The sequence below is a fragment of the Vigna radiata genome, unplaced genomic scaffold (genome assembly GCF_000741045.1).
Source record: "Vigna radiata var. radiata cultivar VC1973A unplaced genomic scaffold, Vradiata_ver6 scaffold_187, whole genome shotgun sequence".
Lineage (NCBI taxonomy): Eukaryota > Viridiplantae > Streptophyta > Magnoliopsida > Fabales > Fabaceae > Vigna > Vigna radiata.
Window position 1 is genome coordinate 318,929 of NW_014541998.1, and position 15,825 is coordinate 334,753.

Genomic DNA, 15,825 nt, shown 5'->3' on the forward strand with positions numbered 1-15,825 from the left:
CCTATTAGACAAAGAATATTTTTTGCATCATAATTACGAGTGGATAATGTATTTCCATCTAACAATATTTCATTCAACAATGACAACATTTTTGTGAAACTCTTATCAGTCCATCCATTGGTCACCTTAAAATTCACGAGCCTTAACATCATTGACAACCGTGTGAACTTAGTTAAATCGACATACAAAGGAGCCTCCACATCAGTGGACATCATTTCATACACATGCGTTTAGACAAAAGCTTTTGCGCCAACATCGCAGATCATGTCCTCCAATCTGTCTTTTCCCAATCGATCTTCCATGGTGGAATTAAATACATTTTCAGTTAGGGAGACAGTTGAAAAGTCTATTGATTCACCATGCCATATCCATGTTCTATAACTTCATAAGAAACCATCACAAATAAGATGTTCCCTAATTTTGGTTCGTTCAACTTCCTCCCATTCAAACAGTTGACACAAGGACATCTAAACTTGACTTCATCATAAATTTTTCCCTCCTTACATTGCATAAATTGTATAAATTCTTTTATCCCTCTCTCGTACTCAACATTGATGTGTGGTGAATTATTTCAATCTTGATCCATATGCATATTTACTGAAATTGTTTACACAATTTCATTAATCTTGAATGATCACTTTGATTGCTTTTGTATCAAGGCTTGACCCTATCCCATTCAAGAAGATTCACTTTGTTTTTTAGTTTATTGATCATATAATTTTTAAACAACATATCTAAAATTTCACAAAATTTTGTTAGCATTTCGCATTGGTCTTCAGGTTACACAAAATGAAAGTGATTATAAATCACAATCAAATATGCACCTGAAGATCAATACAAAAGACAACTACAAATTTTCATAAAATGTAAGACACGTATATTAAAACTTATATATATTAATAAGCTATGAAAAAGTTATTACTCTTCTTATATTGTCCAACCTCGCAATTTAAGATTCAATACTTGTAAATTATTATTACCATCTCCTCTTTATTTATTTGTAAAAAGTACACTTGATGGAATCCTTCCTGACATAGTCCTCATTCTGGTATTTTTACATTTTATTGTATCTGTAGCTTAGCTTGCAAGGAGCTTGGGTCACTATAAATGCCTTGCTCCTCTATTGTATTTTCACTTTTCAGATTAATGAGAATAGACTTTTCTAAATCAAAAAATATTTTCTCTTGAAAGTCACAGGCTAGAGAGTCCAAAGACTCTCCCTAGCCACCTTCCACGGCATACTTCCTACTTTTCATTCTTCCATTTTATTCATTGTGCTTCCATTAATGCTCTCCTCCACGACGCACTGGTCATTACTCCTAGTCAGCTTCTCGCTTGTGTCATTCTACCAATCTTCTACGCGTCAGCACTTTGGCTTCGTCAGTGCATCACCTCATTTTCCACTCACGTATTCCATTTTCACTTCACAAACACGCATCAAAGCCTCATTTCAGGTTACACTTTTCTTTAGTTTTCATTTTCCTTTCTCGAAGAGCTATTCTCCATCAGTTCATCACAGATCCCATTTCCTTCTTCGTTTTTCTTCATTTTTCTCGCCATGGTCGTTTAGATCTACCCTAGATCCAGGTTTTCCACCGAACCTCTTATTCTCCGCTAGGGTTTCTTCATCATTTCCACTGCTCCTTTGATTTCCACCGATTATTTTTCCTTTTCCACCGATTAAACCCACTTTTGCACCGATCCAAACCATATCCACCGTTCAATAGCTCTTTTGAACCGATTAATCAGTTTATTTTGCATTTTCCCTCATTTCTAGGGTTCCATAGGTTAGTGTAGGGTTTTTGGTCCGATTAGGGTTCGATATCATCTTCTCCTTTGATTATCAACTTTCTGCTGCATCTTTGATTGTCGGAGAAGGTTCGAGGAGGTCCAAATCAGGTTCGTACCGCTCAGTAGTGTAAAAGTTGACCAAGGATTCACATGAGACTTGAATAAACTAGACATATGATCTGAGAAACTTAAACAGCTAAGAATAATTTGTGCAGATTTCCATTTTGTTTAGATTCCTTGTTTAAGTTTAGCTGAATTGTTAAGAATTGCATCATATCACTCTTTGTCCATTGATTTGATTAGCATGGTCCATTATTTCTGCCCAGTTTAATTCACTGATTTGCTGAAAAGGCTGCTCTTGTCATAATCAGTTATGCATCAATTTGTTTTAATGGCCAATGCATCTTCCAGTTTAAGAAGTGATTAAGGCAACTAAATTCCAAATCTGATTACAAGATTGAATTAATTAGGTGATTAGTTTCCGCATACATCCAATCTGATTCTACTTCACTGACATTTGAACTTACTGGATTTTGTGCTAAAATTGTATGCATTGCTGGAATTGGGTTTGATTTTGTGTGCAGAATTGAATTGTTACAGAGTATAGAATAGTAGTGATGGGTGTCGCAACCCATACAAATTTAATTTGCAATTAGGAATGCAGTATAAACTAGGAAGTGACTCCTAGGTCGTCTCTCAAGAACCAACTGCGGTTCAGAATCAGGTCTAACACGAAGTGGGAGGGTTGTGAAAGGTTCTGTGAATGCAAATGAACTAAATTAAAACACGGATGCAAACAGAAATGTGAAAATAGAAATACAGACAAAAATGTAAAAACAGAATGCAAAGACAAAATCAAATACAGAATAAAAACAATCGGTCATTACTATGCTTCCAATCACAGATTAAAGACAAGTACATACTACCCTAATCCAAATCCGATATGAATCACCCAACTAAGCGAAGGCTAATTCTGTCTTCAAATTGCAAACTAAGCGAATGCAATGCTCAAATCCAATCAGTCGTGCACCATACAGTCTAATCAACTAAGCGAAGATTAAACACCGATTAGGCAACTAAGCGTATACCTAATTGCAAGCACAAAACAAATTAAATAATGAGCGAAATTAGAGCAGCAACATGGCAATTAAAGTGCAGATGTCTCATGAATAAACTACTCTAGCCTCTAATCCAGCACAGCCAACCGACTAAGCGAAGGTTAATCGTGTTATGATAATCGCGAACTAAGCTAATGCAATACACCTATTCCATCTGATGTGTTCTATACAGATTGATCAACTAAGCGAAGATACAATCACCATTAGGCAACTAAGCGTATACCCAATGCAAGAACACAGTCAGATTTCACAGAATGTCAGGCACAGCAGAATAAATATAAGAACAGTCCAAAAAAATCTCAAGGAAACACTATAATTTTGTTAACGACCAACCCGACTAACCTAAACTAACATGACAGTTAAATTATCACTACCAAAAATACTAGACGACATCAAAGTAAAAGAAAATATTAAACCCAACACTACAACAAAAAATTATCTAAACATAATCAAAGCTATTAAAATGCAATGTTGAGCTAACAAACTAAATGCACATTAAAATAAAGTTGGAAATTGTAAAATGTTTCTAACCGTTTTTTTCGTTGAACTCTAAACACACTCCTTTATAAAAGCAAATAAATTGACGATGAAAGTAAATCATTCTCATTGATAAAAAAAAATACGCTTGACCGTAGCTTCCAAAAGAAAGAAAATGGTTTCTTTTTCTCAATAAAAATCATGTGCATTCCCAAGAGAAACAAATAACGTTTTTTATTAACTTCTAAAAGCAAGACGGAATGAATTCTTTCTCCTCTGAACATTACCATTACCGTGTGCACAACATATTGAAAGCAAATGAAAATAAAATAAAAGTACCGCTTTTCCAGCGTGAATAATTTAAGCAAAACCAATGGGGCTTCTTTCTTTTCCTCCCTGGACAAAACCGTGCAGCATCCTTCCAAAGAAATAAATCATCAAGCTCCTAAAAGAACGTGGAACATGGCAGCCATGACCCGTGAGCACCTCTATATAAATGAATTAGCTTTTTCCAAAAGAAAAACCATCAATCACCATGCAGAATGCTTCGCATACCTTATCCAAAATGAAAGAAAAACGTGCAACCTCACCAACAAAATCAACTAACTACTTCTTCCTAGACCTGCGCTACCTCTTCTAAATCATCTTTTCACCATTTCTAAATCAAATAACATGAGCAATGGTTTCAGCCGCGACACATAAGCCAAACGAAATCCAGCGCCGTGATGATGAACATTAAAAGAAACATAAAGCTATCAAACAACAAAATCAAATAAACTTGTTCTTGGGTAGCAGCTGGACCGTGCGTTTTCATTCAACCAAAATCATCAAAAAGTGTAAACATCTTCCAAAAAGAAAGCTCAACATTCAAAACAAGGGAAAATAAAATTTGCCGGCTGCTAGCACCCTAAGGGTGATAACGATCTAAAAACCGTTATTTTCATGCTTAAATTTGATAGTAAAACACACCCTTTATGACTTAGAATGAGCTTTAAATCAAGTAAAACACTTAGTTATGTCTTGTGAGAGTCAAAAGTTGGTTTTAGCAGTATTATGTTTGTTTTACATTGTTTTGCAGGGTTTTTAGATGAATTAAAGATGGAAGTGAAGTAAGGTGGACTTAGACCCATGCTGGTCTTTTCTGCTTCTAGTGTGTATTGTTTCCTGCATACACAAGAAACACACCCTAAAAACACTTTTACTGAAAATAAAACAAAACAGAATAAAAACAAATAATTAAAAACAAGTCAAATGTCAATCAATTCATACTACTAAAAATAACCTCGAGTCCCCGGCAACGGCGCCAAAAACTTGTTGACTCACTAGCAAGTGTACCAGATCGTTCAAGTAATATAATCGGTAATACTCGATATCGTTCTTCCCAAGAGACTCGAAAGGCCTTAATGTTCGTGTGAATCGAAATCATAAGACTTGTAGAGAAAAATTAATTGTGTGGATTGCAAGGACAGAAAATAAACATGCAATGTATTTGATTCAATTGACGAAAAAGACTATGGATGAATGGAGTTGTTGGGGGTTTACAATTTCATCTTATCCGCTCCCTCTTGTCTACTCCTCTTGTTTAATGTGCTTGATTATCTAATTGTTATGCAAACTTTGTTGGCCTACCCTTAACCCAATCCCTCGGCGAAAAGAGCCTATTACTAATTATTGGCTTGCTATCCCTAGCCTCCCCTAGCAATTAATAATGCATTAAGAACAGAAGCAAAAATAATTGATCGTCCTACCCCCTATCCCCAGGTTGGTATTGCTTAACCAAGGAATTTCTCATCAATTCATGACATTATTGTACGTTCCTGTATCAATAAAGACAAACAACAGTTATCGAATGAGTTAAACGATAAATGCTTTAAGCGCAGATGAGAACCCAACAATTGATAATCACAGCATATGAAGAATCATATAAATAAACAAGAGTTTCAATAAAAAAGAGTTTCAAAAGATTACATTGTTTCCCCCAACAACAAAAGGGTTTAGTTCACCATTGTCATGGTGAACCTAGATGAAAATAATGGAAGAATGGAAGAACAGACCCTAGATAGGATGAAAAGGAGCCTAAGCATCCAAGAATTCTTCCCCAAGGAGTGAAAATTAGGTATGGCCGCCCTTTTCTGTCAAAAGCATGAGAATGAAATCGCAATAGGGCTATTCATAGCTGAGGAGCGTCACAAAAAACAGGCCCAGGCCCGGCGGCACACTTATGCCGCCTGGCGGTTTGCCCCTAATCACGCCATCGCCCGGCGACAGGGGGCCATCGCCCGACGGTTTGCCTATGATCGCAAATCCGCCCAGCGTCCACGCATGGTGCCTCCTCCTCGCACTGGGCTGCCTAGCGGTGCAATTTTGCCGTCGGGCGGTTCCTAAACTCTTCTTTTCTTCAATTTTCTTCTTCTGTCTTGAGTCTAAAACCTTCATCTTCAGTCTCCATCTTCACTTTTATCAAAATAGCTTCAAAACAATGCAAAACAAGCATAATATCACTAAAAACAGCTTTTGACTCTCAATTGACTCATTTATTGGGTTTTACTTGATTCTAAGCTCATTCTAAGTCTTAAAGGGTGTAATTTGGTCTAAAATGACACATGAAAATAATTGTTTCTCAACCGTTATCACAACCCCAAACTTAGAACTTTGCTTGTACTTAAGCAAACAAAACAAAACAGCAAACAAAAAAAAAGCTTGGCTTTCTACTATTTCATCCAATGGTTCAACATTCCTAAAGTACATGACAGGAACTACTCAACTGCAGATCTTCAGTGGAATCAAATCAAGATACATACATGCTTTCAATTCAATTCAATTCACAATTTATTCAACAGATGTTACACAATATGAATGATCAATCCACTAAGCAAAGATGCAATCATGAATTTCAATAATTCTCACCAGGCAAGTGTTTCACTCAATCTCTCAAGTGTTTAGGGTAACACTCCAACACTCTATCATTCACAAGTCACATGAAACAAAATTGCCATTCATCTAGAACAACCTAAATTCTTACATGCAAATGCCATCAAAAGGACTTTTCCAAGGCTTGTAATGAGGCTCGGCTAACCAGAAAAATTGGTTTTTTTGGAATGCAAAATCCTTAAGTTAAGAGAGCTACCATAATATTCAACATTTAAGTACAACTCTCTTCCTCACCAATCTCACTTATTCCCAACTTTTTCCCTTTTCTTTTGCATTGAGCCCATCTTCATGCTTTTCTTCTTTTATTTTCTTTTTCTCATGTATTTTACTTACACAACATTTGAACTCAATGCTTTTCAATTGCCTTTCAATTTACCCCATGTAACCCCAAACTTGAATCTTTTCATCACATACAATTAAGCTCATCCCAACTCAAGGTACAACATTTCAAGACAAGAGTTCACATCCTATTTAAGGCTAAGGTTCAAAAAGGGTATAATATTTTCAAACACTTTGGGTGAAAATTTGGCTAGAGAAGGGTTTTCAAAAATGGCCTTGATCATATGACATTCACATGCAATTCAATCAATCATCCAGATTAAGGCAATATCATTCATGTTTTCTTGTGAACAATACATACAACAATGAAAACTCTGGAGCTCAATACCTCACACAACATGCTTTCTCACACAATATTCATTCATACACCCTGCTTAGCATCATAACCACAATCATTATTCATCACCCATCTATTTCATAGAATATCAACATGCATTGCAACTCAATTCTCATCCACATCAAATCCTCATCAAATAGGCTCATCTTGCAAATCATTCAGTCAAACATCTTCATAAAAAGTATTCTAGCCAAGCATATACATTGAAGATAAAATTCAACCTAGTAAACTTATGCCGCCCGGCGGTTTGCCCTTAATCGTGCCACCGCCCAGCGGCAGGGGGCCACCGCCCGACGGTTTTCCTCTGATCGCAAATCCACCCAACGTCCACGCAAGGTGCCTCCTCCTCGGACTGGACCGCCCAACGGTGCAATTTTGCTGTCGGGCGGTTCCTAGACTCTTCTTTTCTTCAATTTTCTTCTTCTGTCTTGAGTCTAAGACCTTCATCTTCAGTCTCCATCTTCACTTTCATCAAAATAGCTTCAAAACAATGCAAAACAAGTATAATATCGCTAAAAACAGCTTTTGACTTTCGACTAACTCATTTATTAGGTTTTACTTGATTCTAAGCTCATTCTAGGTCTTAAAGGGTGTAATTTGGTCTAAAATGACACATGAAAATAACTGTTTCTCAACCGTTATCACCCAACAACACCATTCATCAATAGTTTCTCAAAACCAATTGAATCAACTGCATTTGCATGTTTATTTTTGTTCTTTGCATATAACCACCAAATTAATTCTTTTCTCAAGTCTTACACGATTTGCTTACATGAAAAGTAAGGCCTAAGAGTCCTTTGGGAAGAACGATATTGGGTTTACCAATTATATTACTTGATAACGATCTGGTACACTTGCCAATGGCTTAACAAAGGGTCATGAGTTTTTTTCCAAAATGGGGTGGGTTCCACACTAAAACCCTAAAGTGCCATGTCACCCTCTCCTACAAATTGGGCCCAACATCTAATTCCAAAAATTGGCCCACAATGTAAAAGTTTGTCAAAATATCCTAAACTACTAAATTAAAATACAACTAATTCTAAAACGCTTATGGGAGAGTCTTGAATTATTTTGTCTCCTTCCCAATGCTCCAAAATATATCTCCAAAATTTTCCCTACAATTAAAAATGCAAATAATTAGCTCAGAATATTCAAATTAATTAAAATTAGAATTTCCAGTCAAATTAAGCACTATTAGTAGAAACGAAAAAATACTAGATATTTAAGCACAATTCCCTGATTAAATCCAGTACAATAAACTAAGTGCAGTTAATAAAATATCGACTCATCTAGTAGTTCAGATTAGTTTAGTTTGAATTTGATTAATTTGTTGATCTGTTGAATCTGGTTGATAGTTTGAGTAGCAATTTAGTGAAGATGCAGGGAAAATCCATGGTGATTGCAAGGTGAGTGGTGAACTAAACCCATGAGAAAAACAGCAGTAACAACTCGTGAGAAAGTTTAAAACTGAGGGAGTCCTCTATCTTAATCTGTTTCTGTTTAATTGCATTGCTCTTGTATAATTTGTAATTGCTTGCAATGAGTGAATTGTTGATGTTGGAATTCTCTGGGTTACAGTTGGTCCTTTGAGAGCAAAGCAATTCCTTTAGCTGCATCAAGGCATTAGACCGAGAAAGGGAAGATTTCTACATTTGCCTTTGTAGGAATTTGATAAAGAGAAATCAAGATAATTGAATCCCGAAGCACCCAAAAGTAGAACACGTGAACCCTTCACGCAAAAGTGTGGATCAGGCCATAGCAGCAACATCTCTTTTGGAAAGAAGATAGCAAATTGAAGTTGCCACGAAGCAATGGTGGAGCACGTTAGTCCTTCTGCAGAAGTACGCAAGCACATAGATGTAGCAGCTTAGTGGACAACAAGATTTGGGCTGTGAATTTTCTACAGAGTTTGAACAAGACCAGTAGCATAGATTTGAATTTTCTTTTTGTTTTTGTGTAATTTGATGTGTAATGGGCTTGTGTTAGCCCACTCTTAGCTTTAGCTTTGGTTTGTAAAGGGCCTTTTATAAAGTCCATGTTTGGAAGAGTCCTTGGTGCTCTTTCAATTCTTGGCAACTTTAATTGTTTTCTTTTTAGCTTTTTAGCATAGCTTGACATAAAAGTAGAATTTGATTGTCTTTGTGCCTGTTTTTGATTATGTTTCACGTTTAGGTGTGACCTTTGTCACATTAATGTCCGCACGTAGGGGTCTTATTACAGCTTGTGATAGGAGACTGAGAGTTAGTTAATCTAACTGTCTTGACATCTAGAAAGTGCGTTGGGTTGGGTTGTATAAATAAATAGGTGTTAATTGCTACGACTTACCTTTTGACTCTTGGTGTATTCTGAGCAGACTATTTAGTCTTGTTAGGGGAGGTTAGGCTCCCATATTACTTCATTCTTGTATTCTTTCTTGGTGAATAATAAACAACAAAGGTTATACATAGTTTGTGAGTGGTTTTGTGTGTGAAAGTTGGGAAAAGCTTTAGGTTTCTTTATCAGAAACCTATCAATTTGGTCCGACTTGCCAGATCCAAATTTTGTGGGCAAAGTGACGGAGAAATGGACATAACTACGGAGGCTAGATTGGAAGCGATTGAAATTACGATGGAGGGAACGAAGGCAGAATCGGCGGCGGTACGGAGGGACCTCCAACAAATAATGAAGATTTTGGGTACGCAAGGCAATCAAGGTCAACAGACAGAGGGAAGTTCGGAGGATAGTTCCGTCAATGATAATTAACACAGAGGACCGAAGGTGATCGACGGTGGTGGAAACGGTTAGAAGAGTGGAGAACAAAAACCATGGAGGAAGAGGGTAGAGTTACCTACCTTCGACAGAGAGGAGCCACTCAGTTGGCTCAATCGGGAAGAAAGGTTCTTCTATATACAGAAGGTGACAGACGATGAAGAAAAGGTGGAGCTCGCCTAGGTGAGCATGGAGGGTAGCGCGGCGTACTAGTTCACTTTTTGGAAGAGAAAGCAAGAAACCGATCGTGGGACGGGTTGAAAGAGTCCATGATTAATCGTTTCGGTGGAAGATTTATAGGGACCATATTTGAGCGACTGGCTACTTTATGCCAGGAAGGGACAATAGAGGAATTCGTTCATAAGTTTGAAATCTTGATGGTGTAGACGAAGGGGATTCCCGACGAGTAAGTGTTGGGTTACATCCTCGCCAGATTGCGAGAAGATGTGAAAGGTCAAGTTAGGATTCAGAACCCACCAGATTTGATGGAGGCAATGCGTATTGCACGAGATTTGGAAGACGCGATGGTGAGAGCACAGGGAAGTTACTTGGGTGGGTTCAAGATAAACCCAGTAGGAGTACGATTGTCGGGCGGCGTGATACGCACGGAGCCGAGTCGATAACCAACGAACCAGAGTGGGAGAACGGAGAACGCGGGTGATGAATGTTGAAAAACAGTTATTTTCATATGTCATTTTAGACCAAGTTACACCCTTTACTATTTGGAATGAGCTTAGAAACAAGCAAAACTCAATAAATGAGTCTGTAGAGAGTCAAAAGCTGTTTTTAGCGATATTATGCTTGTTTTGCATTGTTTTGTAGCATTTCTGAGAAAATAAAGAATGGAGTTGAACATAAAGGTCGTAGACTCAAGAAAAGAGCAGAAAATTGAAGATTTGAAGAGTCGACGCACCGCCCATCGGCAACTTACACCATCGGGCGGTCCAGGGAGAGGAGTAGGCATTGGCGTTGGTGTTGGGCGGTTTTGAGGGAAACCGCCGGGCGCCACACTTGTTCCGCAGGGCGGTGGTCCGTTGGGCTTGGACTTGTTTTCTGCTGAGGGATCGGGTTAAGGGTAGGCTAAGAAAGTTGCATGACAATTAATTAATCAAGCTAATAATTCAAGGGGAGTAAATAAGAGAGAGTGGATTAGATGAAATTGTAAACCCCCAACAACTTCATTCATCCATTGTTTTCTTCTTGTCATTTGAATCAATATCTTTTGCATGTTCATATTTTATTCTCTTACTCAATTTATTAATTTTTATTTCCAAGTCTTATTATGTTAATTCACGCGAACGATAAAGCCATTTGAGTCTGTTGGGAAAATGATACTTGGTCTTACCTTTTTTATTACTTGAACGATTTGGTACGCTTGTCATTCCGTTAATATCGGGGTATGCAGAACTGAGTCGAATTCTGACTAACCAGTATTTGTTGAGATTGTTGAAAACATAAACTCCATATCAAACTAGTTTTTGATTATGACAACACAATGCTTAATAACAGTACACATGTTACAGTATTACATGTTCTTGTTCTGAAGTATTTGTCATATATGTTGAACATGTTTTGTTGAACTACAATGTATGTTACTATGATTGATTGAGTCTAATATTTGTGGAACATGCTTGTATTGAAATGTGAAAAAAAATGTTTTTGATTACTACACATTTCTGAAAGAAAAGATCATAAGCACTGATGAAGGTTGAAAAACAGTTACTTTCATATGTCATTTTAGACCTAAATACGCCCTTTACTACTTGGAACGAGCTTAGAATCAAGCAAAACTCAATAAATGAGTTTGTAGAGAGTCAAAAGCTGTTTTTAGCGATATTATGCTTGTTTTGCATTGTTTTGTAGCTATTTTGAGGAAATGAAGAATGGAGCTGAAGATAAATGTCGTAGACTCAAGAAAAGAGAAGAAAATTGAAGATTTGAAGAGTCGACGCACCGCCCGGCGGCAAATTACACCGCTGGGCGGTCCAGGGCGAGGAGTAGACACTGGCGTTGGCGCTGGGCGACTTGGAGGGAAACCGTCGGGCGGTGACCCTTGCCGCCGGGCGGTTTGGAGGATTATGGGAAACCACCGGGCGACACACTTAAACCGCCCGGCGGTGGCTCGCTAGCCCTGGGCCTGTTTTTTGTTGCGCTCCTTACCTATATACCCCTATTTCGAGTTCAGAGTTATTCTTTTGACAGGGGAAGACGGCCAGACCTAATTTTGCTCTCTGGAGAGGATCTCTTGGATGCTTAGGCTCCTTTTCATCTTTTCTAGGGTTTGCTNTTNCATTCTTCTTCCATTTTTCATCTAGTTTCACCATGTCNATGGTNANCTAAACCCTATTGTTGTTGGGGGAAACAATGTAATCTTTTGATACTCTCTTTTATTGAAACTCTTGATTATTTATATGGTTGCCATATGTTTGATTGTTAGTTGTTGGGTTCTCATCTATGCTTAAGGCCTTTATCGTTTAACTCATTCTGTAACTCTTGTTTGTCTTTATTGATACGGGGCCGTACAGGAATGTCATGAACTGGTGAGTAATTCCTTGATTTTACAATACCACTTAGGGATAGGGGTAGGACGATCAATTGCGTTTAACTTCTGCTCTATAATGCTGTATTAATTGCTAGGGGAGGCTAGGGATAACAAGCCAGTAGTTAATATTAGGCTCTTTTCGCCGAGGGATCGGGTTAAGGGTAGGCTAAGAAAGTTGCATGACAATGAATTAATCAAACTAATAATTCAAGAGGAGTAGATAAGAGAGAGCGGATAATGATGAAATTGTAAACCCCCAACAACTCCATTCATCCATGGTTTTCTCCTTGTCATTTGAATCAATCTCTTTTGCATGTTAATATTGTCATTCCCAAATCAAATTAATTAGTTTTATTTTCAAGTCTTATTATTTTAATTCACGTGAACGAGAAAGCTTTCGAGTCTCTTGGGAAGAACGATATTGGGTTACTCCAATTATATTACTTGAACGATTTGGTACGCATGCCAATTTGTCAACAAGTTTTTGGCGCCGTTGCCGAGGACTCGAGGTTTATTTTTCTAGTAGTGTGAATTGATTGAATTTGACTTGGTTGTAATTATTTTTTTTTATTTTACTTTAATTGCATTTGTTTTATTTTCCTATAAAAGTGCTTTTAGGGTGTGTTTCTTGTGTATGCAGGAAACAATACATACTAGAAGCAGGAAAAACCAACAACCTCTGTTAGAAGGTCTACCATACGAAAGGAGAAAGAGACGTCCTTCACGTGAGAGATCTCTTTCTCCAGAAGCTACTTTGCATTCTTCACTTGAGACTTTTGCACCAGATCTTGAGGAGATGGCCAACCAACATCCTCCTAGACGCACTTTGGGGGACGCAACTAATGCAGTTTGTCCCTTGAACTTTAACAGCATTGTAGTTCCAGCAGACAATACAACCAGCATGGTGATGAGTCTGGCGCTCATCCAGTTAGTCCAGAACAACCAACTCCATGGGGGTTCAAATGAAAATCCTTACAAGCATTTGACGATCTTTGGTGAAATTTGCAACACAGTAAAGATAACTGGAGTGACGGACGACAGAGTCAAACTTAGTTTGTTTCCTTTCTCTCTTGGAGGAAACGCAAAAGACTGGTTGAATTCTTTCCGGGAAGGAACATTCAAGACTTGGGAAGTAGTGGTCCAACAATTTATTACTAAATTCTTCCCACCCCCAAAAATTAATCAAGGGAAGTTGGAGATCTCTTCGTTCAAACAGGGGATAGAGGAAACTCTCGGGCAAGCATGGGATAGATTCAAAGGTTTATTGAGGGCGACCCCAGTTCATGGGTTCGATAAAACTTCATACTTGCTTGCGTTCCTTGGAGGTTTGCGCGCTCAGTCCAAAATGATGTTAGATGCCTCAGCTGGAGGCAGTATTAATAGAAAAACAGAAGATGAGGCGTACATATTGATTGAAGAGATGGCTTTAAATGAAGTGTCATCGAGTGAGAGGGGCACGCAAAAAGGAGGACTCCTACATCTTCCTACTGAAGACGCTGCAGCAACACATAATCACCTCCTCAGCCAGGAATTGGACAAGTTGATAAAGGTCTTCTTCGAACTTCCTCGGGGACTTAGAAATATTTCTCAGGCTCAACAACTTTGCGATTTATGCGGTGGTGACCATATTAATGGTCAATGTGCTTTCACGGAGGAGATGCAGCAGGAGGTGAATTATATGGGGGCCCAATTTCAGTACAAGTAGGGAAATTTAAACCAAGGTAATTCTAACCAAGGTTGGAAAAATCATCCAAGTATTGGGCAAAGCCAGAATACTTCCTCTGGACAAGGAGGAAGTTTTTGACAGCAACAACCGTCACCTCTGTGGCAGCAAATGAGTAATTTGACTGAGTCTGTCAGGACCTTAAGTAACCGATTTGATGACTTCTACAAAAAATATGAGCAGCAGGTAAATAGCAATCAGGCCAGTTTTAAATCACTAGAGTCACAAATTGGGCAGTTGGCAACAAGAATAGAAATTACAGAGAAAAACCAGTTTAGGGTCAGCACTGAGGCTAACCCTAAGAGGGAATGCAAGATTATTACAAGCCAGGATAGTTGGGACGCAGACAGCCAGGATGGTTGGGAAGTAGACATTAAACCATTCCATGTGGTGAACATTGAAGAGGAGGAGATGTTAATGGTTGAATTCTTTGAACCCATGAGCAGTGAAGATTAAGAAGATGAGAATTATAAGGAAGAAGAGGTTGGTGAAGAAAAAGAGGAAATAGGAACCAGAATTAATCATAATGGGGGCTTTAGAGAGATTTTCAACCGGATGACTGTGTTACCTGTAGGAAATCAGCAGCTTCCTCCCTATTCAGAAAGAATCAAAATCAATAGGGATGATGAAATTGAGCTTACTGATGAAGAAGAGGATCTTGTTGTTCAACTACAAAAGAGAAATTATCCTCCTAAGGCTAAAGATCCGGGGTGCTTAACACTGTTATGCTCTCTGAATGATTTGGATGTGGAAGCTATGATAGATTCTGGATCTAGCATCAATTTAATACCCACGGAACTTTTGAAGGAAATTGGTGGGCTTGTGTTGAAGCCCTCTGACTTGACTATAACAATGGCAGATGGTTCTAAAAAAGTGCCAGTGGGAATGGTGGAAAATGTTGTTGTGCGAGCAGATTGTCTTGAGTTTTTAGCAGATTTCATTGTCATGGATGTTAAAATAGAGGAAGGGTATCCTGTAATTTTGGGGCGACCCTTCATGGCAACATCAAAGATGTTTATTGATGTTCATGATGGAATGATAATAATGAGGGATTTGAATTATCTATTTCTTTATACTAGACGTGAAGGGGATGAGATCAAAACAGTAAAAAGAAACACATTTGAAAAGCCATAGATGAACGGGGAACAAGAAGAGAACATAGCAGGTAATGATTATTTTGACAGCTGTTGTGTTTTGCAAGTGCCTGAGGATCAAAGGGGAAAAACCATTCATCCAGAATCAAAAGAAGATCCACTTCAACCGGGGAGCAAAGTGAGATTTAAGAAAAAGGAATGGATAGTAAAGGAGCTGAAGGAAAAAGGAATGGTGGAAATTCAAAGACCATATTCCATAGTGATCAAGAAGGTGAACCGAAGAAAAGTGAGCCGGTGGGATGATGAAGATCCCAACGTGAGGAAGAAGAGTTGAACTTGATGGAAATCAATTTTTGTATTTTTAAGAACAATTTTCATTTTCAGTTTTGCATTTTTTATTTTCGTTGGAACATGTACTTTTTGAATTTTCTGAACAATTTTTGCATTGTTTTGTAGCATTTTTGAGAAAGTGAAGAATGGTGTTGAAAATGAAGGTCGTAGACTCAAGAAAAGAGAAGAAAATTGAAGAATTGAAGAGTCGACGTAATCTTTTAATACTCTTTTTTATTGAAACTCTTCATTATTTATATGGTCTCCATATGTTTTGATTGATAATTGTTGGGTTATCATCTGTGCTTAAGGCCTTTATCGTTTAACTCATTCGGTAACTGATGTTTGTCTTTATTGATATGGGGACGTACAGTAATGACATGAACTGATGAGTA